Source organism: Cygnus atratus, chromosome 1, assembly GCF_013377495.2.
Source record: "Cygnus atratus isolate AKBS03 ecotype Queensland, Australia chromosome 1, CAtr_DNAZoo_HiC_assembly, whole genome shotgun sequence".
In the NCBI taxonomy this organism is placed as follows: domain Eukaryota; kingdom Metazoa; phylum Chordata; class Aves; order Anseriformes; family Anatidae; genus Cygnus; species Cygnus atratus.
In genome coordinates, this window is record NC_066362.1 from 137,620,695 (window position 1) to 137,630,291 (window position 9,597).

Sequence of the window (9,597 nt, forward strand, 5' to 3'; positions counted from 1 at the left end):
GATGCCCATCTACAAGAAGGGCCGGAAGGTGGATCCAGGAAACTACAGGCCTGTCAGTCTGACCTTGGTGCCAGGAAGCTCATGGAGCAGAGATTATCCAGATTATCTCGAGTGCCATCACGCAGCACTTACAGGACAACCAGGCGATCAGGTCCACTCAGCATGGGTTTATCAAAGGCAGATCCTGCTTGACGAACCTGATCTCCTTCTGTGACAAGGTGATGTGCTCAATGGATGAGGGAAAGGCTGTGGATGTGGTCTACCTAGACTTCAGTAAGGCTTTTGACACCATTTCCCACAGCATTCTCCTGAAGAAGCTGTCTGCTCAAAGCTTGGACAGATGTATGCTTTGTTGGATTAAAAACTGGCTGCATGGCTGGGCCCAGAGAGTCGTGGTGAATGGAGTTAAATGCAGTTGGAGACCGGTCACTAGTGGAGTCCCCCAGGGCTCAGTACTGAGACCAGTTCTCTTCAATATCTTTATCAATGATCTGAACAAAGGGATCAAGTGCACCCTCAGTAAGTGTGCAGACGACACCAAGTTAGGTACAAGTGTTGATCTGCTCAAGGGAAGGAAGGCTCTGCAGGAGGATCTGGATAGGCTGGACCAATGGGCCAAGCTCAACTGTATGAGGTTCCACAAGGCTAAGGGCCGGGTCCTGCACTTGGGGCACAACAACCCCATGCAATCATAGAATCATTAAGGTTGGAAAAGACCTCCAAGATCGTCTGATCCAACCACCTCCCTATCACCAATATCACCCACTACACCATGTCCCTAAGTACAGGCTGGCAGAAGTGTGGCTCGAAAGCTGCCTGGCAGAAAGGAACCAGGGGATATCGGTCGATAACTGGCAGAATGTGAGCCAGCAGGGTGCCCAGGTGGCCAAGAAGGCCACCTGGCCAAGGTGGCCAAGAAGCCATCCTGGCTTGGATCAGAAACAGTGTGATCAGCAGGGCTAGGGAAGTGACTGTCCCTCTGTACTCGGCCCTGGTGGGGCTGCACCCCAAATACTCTGTTCCGTTTTGGGCCCCTCACTACAAGAAAGACATTGGAGCATGTCCAAAGACGGGCAATGAAGCTGGTGAGGGGTCTGGAGAACAAGTCTTATGAAGAGTGGCTCAGGGAGCTGGGGTTGCTTAGCTTGGAGAAAAGAAGGCTCGGGGAGACCTTATTGTACTTTACAATTACGTTAAAGGTACTTGTAGTGAGGTGGGGATCAGGCTCTTCTCCCAAGCACCAAGTGATAAGACGAGGGCAAATGGCTTCAAGTTGCACCAGGGGAGGTTTAGGTTTGATATTAGGAGAAATTTCTTCACTGAAAGGGTTGTGTGGCATTGGAATAGGCTGCCTAGGGAAATGGTCGAGACCACCATCCCTGGAGGTCTCCAAGAAATATGTAGATGTAGAACTTAGTAGCATGGTTTAGTGGTGGACTGTTCAGTACTGGGTTAAAGGTTGGACTAGATGATCTTGGAGATCTTTTCCAACCTAAATGATTCTATGGTTCTGTGATTCTATGACAAATGGTGGCAAAGCCAGCCAGCTTAAATCCTTTTCTTGAAATCCTGCAGAACTAAACATTTGCTCCCCTAAAGCCCTTAACTTTCAGAACTCCTCCATCCATAAGTGTGATAAGACTGTGTATGGATAAGAGAAATTTTATGATATAAAAATAATCACAGTCAGGAACCTGCACAAAAAAAATAGGAGGAAAAATAGACAGCAACTTCAACAGAAGCTCATCCAACTCCCTTTCTGTGATTTCCAGATGGCATCGATATAATCACTTGTTATGGAAGTCATGTTTATGGTGTCCTAAATATGTCTGTCAACATCTTCCTGCTATGCTTGATGCTGATGTGGGCTTGTCCTAGTTAGAATTCTTGATTTTGTAAAAAGATTTCCTATGAGCATATACTTCAGAATAAGTCTATTAGTCACCTCAGTGGTTTTCCATGCCCCACACCCCAAAAGTATGAGACCTGCATTTAAAACATATAGTTCTGGGACATTCTTAATTTATGAAGGTTGTTGCTTAGACATTCACTGCTCATTGCCGATACAGATAAATAAAATTATTTTCCTCCTGTAATACTTCTCTACGCATTTGGGCATTTTGGAATGCATATAGCAATACAGCTTGACTTTTTTATTGAAGAACGAATGTGATTACATTGACTAATATTTTAACAGATCAGGGCATTCAAAATAATTAAGATAATCCAAAGAAATTCAACTACTCACTACAGTTGCTGTTATGAAACTGAAGCAGCTCCTCAGCTGCAGCTGAAACATTCTTTGGGTGTTTGTCTTTTACCTCAGACCATTGGAGGCTGGTCTCCTTGCCCTCTCTATTTAAATGAGTTTCCAGTTAAATGCCAGTGTCATGACCATGCTTGCCAGCCTACAGGGCATGTACATTTGCCTGTAAGTGTTACATTTTTTCAGAAACGTAAACTGTCTTTTTGCAGCACATGCTGGAGTTTCATGGCATTTTATGTACTTATAAGTACATCTCCATGAATAAACAGCATATTCACAAAGCAAAATTGGACTTAATCATTCGCTGTTTTGATTAGAGTCAAAACCAGTCCAAACATGCCTGAGATTTTTAAAAACCTATCATTGTTATTGTACATTAAAATCACTACCTAGGCACTAGAAGTCACCCCTAAAGGCCTCAATTAATACATCCTGTAGCAAGTTAAAACAAGAATCTTCACCTTTTCTGTTTTTCAAAATAGGGTTATAATACTGTACGGTTGCTATTTTTTTTCTGATCTAGAAATATGCTCTAGTAGTTCTTTCACTGAGTGGTTCTCCCCAAGTCAATGCCTGCTTTTCTTCCAATGGCACTGTGATAGCTCTGCCAGATTTCTGTCACAGAAATTCTGGAAGTGGACAACAGTGATTTTTGTCCTGATGTGTAATTTCCTTGAACTGGGCCACCTACTCATAGTACTTTAAAGGATTTTAAGAGCTCTCTATTGTATCAGACATTTTACCAGTCGCCCTCATTAATCTCACATTCTTACATTCAATTTTTATTACCGGTTTGGTCTACAGGACTTTTCAGGGCCTGGCTTCCTTCTCTGTTTTGGCGAAAGTCCATCACATTCTTCAGATTAAGCTGATCTCTTGTTGAGGCCAGCTTGGCTCCCACTACGTGTTTCAGCAGTAAGACTTGTTTTATTCAATGGGAAATGCATAAATGCAATGGGAAATCCTCTAAGTGTGAAGGTGTTGGGCAAGGAAGAAAATATTAGAGGCTCCCTACAGAGCTACATGGAGTTTATCACTTGGGAATAACTGGCTAAAAAACCCACTATTCTCCATTTCCAAAACCTCCCTCCTTGACTGTTTCTTTTTGGGAATGCTGTGAGAAGCCATGGTTGATAAAATCATATGGAAAATGATGTAAATGACTGAATAAACGTTCTCCCCAGCATACTCAATTCATTCTACTTTTTTTTTAAAAAAAAACAAACTTTTGGTACCTCAATTATATATCAGCTGGATAAAAACAGCCAGTTCCTATACACTTGCTTAGCATGTCAAAAGGGATGCTCAGCAAAATGTGTAAGGTAGCCATATTGTAAGGCATAAAGCAAACGCTCATTTGTCTGAACAACTTCAGTCATGATCTAATGCAAATATTCCTTCTATAGTGATGTACATGCATCCATTGATTTTGCTCTCACTAATGCAAAAGGTTTGTGCAGTATATGTGTTGAATTTGATGCAGATTAGTTGTCTTTAAAAGGAAAAATCATGAAAGACCCTCATTTCCAGTACAGTTTTCTATACTAACAAGAATGTACAGAGTTCTGCTTGCTTGAACATACAGAGAATCAGACAAATGGAATTGGTTTTCATCATCACCGAGCTCTTTTTCACCAAGTATCCCACAAATTTCTCTTCTTAGGACCATACTGTTTTATTTGTTTAGACTGCTCTGAGGTCTGCCTGCCGCTTTAACCACCTGGACTCTCTCTCATCCTTGCAGATACCACTGGATCAAAACAGCTCTTGGAAAAGCCCGTGGTAGTCCCTGAGAAACTTCTGAGCAGCTGTCATTTTTCTTTCTTTTAGGCAGAGATATTACCTGTGTTTGGGTATGACTGTCTTAATCTCTGCTGCCAGCTCAGATAAAGGCACCTGTAGATTTCTTGTAATTCTCTGAAATGAAAAATTAGTTACTTCCAATTATATCAACTTGCTTTAATCCAGCTTGCAATCATATAAAATTACTAGTGATCTCATACAGTGTTGTCATAATTCAGCCTATTATATAGCAATTATGCCATTTGCTGTATATTCATTAGAAATTTTCAGCTCAAGGACAAGCACAAATACTTCATTTATTCTTGAATTTAATACTTTGGTGTCTTCCATTCTATGCCTGGGAATCAGCTTCAAAACTACTGCAGCTGAAGCTCCAGCTATGTGCCACAACTCCATTTCTCAGCTGAATAAAAAGAAATGCCCTTAACAATAGCAATGTTTGTGCAGCTCAGAATGGGAAGAATTTCCAGAATAGACCAGGCATTTCTCATTCCAGGATAATACCTAAAATGACTTCAGATTTGCTGATTACCTGCATACCCAGGAACTAGTAACAGATTCATCTCAGTAATGTATCTGGAAATAATTGAAAACTATGTAGGCTTTTCTAGAGAAGTGTGAGGAGGTGTTTTGCAAACAGAACCCCTTGGAAAGGTAGTTTAGAAAATTTCTGAGGTCATCAAGAAGTGTAAGATAACTACTGTGTGTTGTGAAGAGAAGCATTTATTGCCCCTTTTTTTTTTTTCTTTTTTTCATTTCTCTTGTTTTACTTGAAGTTCAGTATTTGCCTTAACAACTGGGTTTTTAAGTGAAATCTATAGATTACCTCCAGCTGAACACAGGCCATTAAGGTCAATAGAAGCCTGGCAGCATTTATGTGCCATTTGTGTGGTTGCAAATTACTGCATAAGTAAGAGGGCAGTAGAGACTCTGGCCCTGGTGACTGAAGTATATTGGGAGTACCAGAACCAATGCAGCTCACTTGATCTATTCAAATAGATCAGTGAGTCCTCACTAGTGCCGTAATACCAAATCCTAGCCCTTGTATCATTTTTCTTCCTTTGTCATTGGATTCTTCTTAAATGTAGACAGTTCCAACATACATTTTTCATTTCTGACTTGTTGGTCAGTAAACCATACCGGTACACTAAGTTGTAAGATCAATGCACATAGGAACAGAATAACGACGTGCTTCCAGAAGGATCTGACAAAGGTGGAAATTTACGTCAATGCATTTACAATGAAAATAAAAATCAAGATAGTTTTAGAAGAACAAAATATTTTTAGTTGGAAGGGGCACAATAAAAGAAGAAAGCATCTATATACTTTTTTAAGCAAAAACAGCATATGGTAAAATTGTCTAAGAAAGCTTGATGGCTTTAATGGGTGGGAAACGTGAAGAAAGCAGACCGAAAATATAAATGCCTGTGACAAGCTCTGCAAATTGGAATACTTGCTAACATTTGTGAAGGCCATGTGCAGTTGCCATTGAGGATTAAAGAAAAGTTCTTCAATCAAATTCACAAACAGGTGAGAAAACCTGGGGACCATGGCAACTCCAGTGATCTTTTGGAATTATATTACTGAAGTAAAATGCACTATATCTAAATAAAAATTCAGAGTAAAAAGTTATTATTTCATCAAAGAGACTTTCAATTGAAAACCAGTATCTTCCTTCTCTCTCTTTCTTTTCTCACTGTGTCATACATGTTTGTGTGCTTTTTGTTAATTTATAAAGAAACCTTTATGACTCTGATTTGGTTTCAACGATACGCATACCTGTAAGGTGACTGTTCACCCACCCTGTCCTGTAAGGTCTGGATGAAAAATTTACATAAAGTCAGAATTTTATCTAATATTCTACTCTGTAGTTATAATAAAGTTTTAGATGCATAGGAACTGTACAATGATCTTTGTTGAAGCTGATGGTAATGGTGTAAATAGAAGATTGGCGATATGCATTCAGTTTCAATACACAGGTAACATGCTTGAGCTTGAACTTGCCTATTAAATACTGATCTTTAAAACCATCAGAACGTTAGTACAATGCTAAATTCATCAAATTAACCGCCCTGTCCTTTCTGTCACTCAGTCAGTTTTGCACCCATACAATTTCTTTATCCATACTCTGTTTCTTTATGACTTCTAAAAATTAGAAAGCTATTTTTTTCCTTTAGGACTACATCAAATCTTTACAAGTCTAGCACAAAAGTCTGTGGGATCTGCAGTTAATGATAGTTTAACTAATATCCTGAAATGTCCATTTAAACATGCATGCAACAAAAAATTATAAATCACAGACTTAAAGTCAGCTTCAGTAGTTTTTTTATATCTGTCCTACATTATATTCAGTTATGAAGCTTCACCAGATACAGAACTGAGAGCAAGAAGTTATGGTGTGCTTCAAAAACGATTGTAGTAGAAAGTTATCAGATGACCTCCTTCCTGTTAAGGATAACGATCAGGTACATCATCTTCCTGTTGCTTTTCTGAGGTATTTTTTTGTGCAACTTCTGGTGCAAATCATTAGGTAAATTCGAAGAGCTTAGAGCCTCCTCTGGTATTCAGTTGCCCAGACTGATTTTTGCAAGACCATAAAGGCATAACTCAGCACTCAGATTAGTCTCATGCATCCTATATTTAGTACTAAAGGGAAGTATAGCCACAACTTATTTATAATAAATATCAGTTTTCTGTGACACCCTCCAACTAATTATTAAAGAATTATTTCTATAGATACATTCACAATTAAAACAACAAACAAACAAAAAACAAACAAAAAAACTTAAAATCTTAAATACTTCTCTAAACACAGTATTTTAAGCATATTCTTCTCAGTCCTGTGGAATTTATCCAATCCTTTGCTGGTAACAGGTGATTGACGGAAGTGAAGGATACCTGAACATGAGCCAGCAATGTGCATTTACAGCCCAGAAAGTCAACTGTATCCTGGGCTGCAGCAAAAGAATTGTGACCAGCCGGGCGAGGGAGGCGATTCTTCCCCTCTGCTCTCATGAGACCCCACCTGGAGTGCTGCGTTCAGCTCTGGGGCCCCCAGCACAGAAAGACATGGATATATTAGAACAAGTCCAGAGGAGGGCCACAAGGATGATCAAGGGGCTGGAGCACCTCTCCTATGAAGACAGGCTGAGGGAGTTGGGGTTGTTCAGCCTGGAGAACAGAAGGCCCCAGGGAGACCTTACAGCTGCCTTCCGGTACCTAAAGGGGGCCTCCAGGAAAGTCAGGGAGGGACTATTTGTCAGGGTGTGTAGTGACAGGACAAAGAATAATGGTTTTAAACTAAAAGAGGGTAGGTTTAGATTAGATAAAAGGAAGAAATTCTTCACTGTGAGGGTTTGAGGGAACAGGTTGCCCAGAGAAGCTGTGGATGCCCCATCCCTGGAAGTGCTGACAGCCAGCTTGGATGGGGTTTTGGGCAACCTGGTCTAGAGGGAGGTGTCCATGCCTGTGGCAGGGGGGTTGGAATTAGATGTTCTTTAAGGTCCCTTCCAACCCAGACCACTCCATGATTCTGTGATAATCTTGTGCATTAACTGAGAACCTCACGTAGCTCATCTGATGAATGACCCACTGCAGTCAGGACTTCACCTGACACATTTCATCTCCTGCAGACCTTGTTCTACTTTTGAATCCTGCTTGACAAATTGGCTCACCAATTCGGGTTGAGAAGCAGGGTAGAGCTCACAGCAATCTCATTAAAAGACACAGTTCAGCAAATGACTTGCATTGTAATTCCTCCTCTGATATGTAACTGGACACAGATGTTTATATGCCATTATGTGGAGGGACATATCTCCCAAATATGACCTAATCCTGTGACCGAGGAAGATCTTGCTTGAAATACACCTAGTTCATAGCAGTGTGGCCTGGAAGGACAGCTATTAAGCTTCCTAGCATTACATCTTACCAAAAAAAAAAAAAAAGTGTTTACATCTACTTTAGAGAGGGCCTTCGTGCCCTCTCCTTGCCCAGCGCTCCCTCCCACAGTTGAAAACAAGCACCAAGCCTTGCTACTATAAACTGGCAAAACAATAATAGAAATGAGGCTTACTACGAGAAAAAAAAAAAAGAAAGAAAGAAAAAAGTAGCGTAAGAGTCTTTTATGATAGAAGGAGCACAGATGTTATACATTTGTCCCAGCCCTTGTATCCTGTTTTGAAAACCAGCCACAGATTTCTCATTCACCAGCCACTGAGAGTGTACTTTTGTTGCCTGGAGTCTTTAGGGTGCGTGGCTCTTCCCTCACTTCTTGACGCCTCCAACAAAATGGATCAGCGATGATTCTGTGATTCTGTGAATTGATCCGTGTTAAAATTCTTTGCAAAACAGAGCCGAGATTATTTCTCACCAGGATCGATTCCTCGATGCAGCTCACTGTGTCGCTCCACACACAGCACAATTGAGGGTGTGGTGCGAGAGGAAAATGACTTGTACAGGGCAGCCGGGAAGCAGGAAATCATTAAATCTGTGTTTTGTGGGACTCGGCTTGTCACATTAGCCATCAAGATCTGGAATCCTCCATGTGACAATCCCTTTTATTTTGATGGGGTACTGAAATGGGTGGCTGCCAAGCTTATCACGCCACAACGGGTGCAGATGACACACGTGCTACAGTTGCTGCAAAGCCTGTAACTTCCCCTCTGAACAACGATCAAAGCGGTGGCACAGATATACTTAAATACGCAGGAGTAAGTGATAGGCTGAAAAACACAGCAACTCTGTAAAAAGAACAGTTGAAGCCTCAACGTCTAATATATTTTTTAAAATGCTACTTGTGATATTCCAAGCATTAATTACAATGGTATATACCACTGGTGGCTACTGACTGTGTAGACCTTTAGTTAACACCCAGGACAAGAACTTAGAGCTCGAAACACTACTTGGCTAAGTACAGCTCAACTAAAACTAAAGAAACTGTTTCTAAAGTAGGAAACAGAGAGAGAACATCAGAGGAGATGTAGGAACACCAACAATTTATAGACTTTTTCTATTAGTGTTTTGAAAGTTCAGTTTTTGTAAGAAAGGCCCTGGAGCAGCACTCCTCTGAGCTTCTACATCTGAAGCTCAAGATTTAGCCCGCCTGGGTAAAAGTGTGCCAGTGCTCCTGAATGCACCACAACAAGACAAGAGGGAATGGCCTCAAGATGTGCCAGGGGAGGTTCAGGTTGGAAATGAGGAGACATTTCTTCTCAGAAAGAGCAATCAGGCATCGGAACAGGTTGCCCATGGAGGTGGCAGCGTCACTGTCCTGGGGGTATTCAAGGAAAGGTTGGACATGGTGCTTAGTGACATGGTTTAGTGGGTGACATTGGTGGTAGGGGGATGGTTGGACCAGATAGTCTTGGAGGTCTTTTCCAACCTTAATGATTCTATTTTACTATTGTTAGGATGTGAAATTATCCCGACTACTGTATTTTTATAGAAAAAAGTCTCAAAAGGAAATGTCCTTTTAAAAATACAAGAAGCATTGCAACAAAATTTAATAAATGCAATACCCTGCTGATACA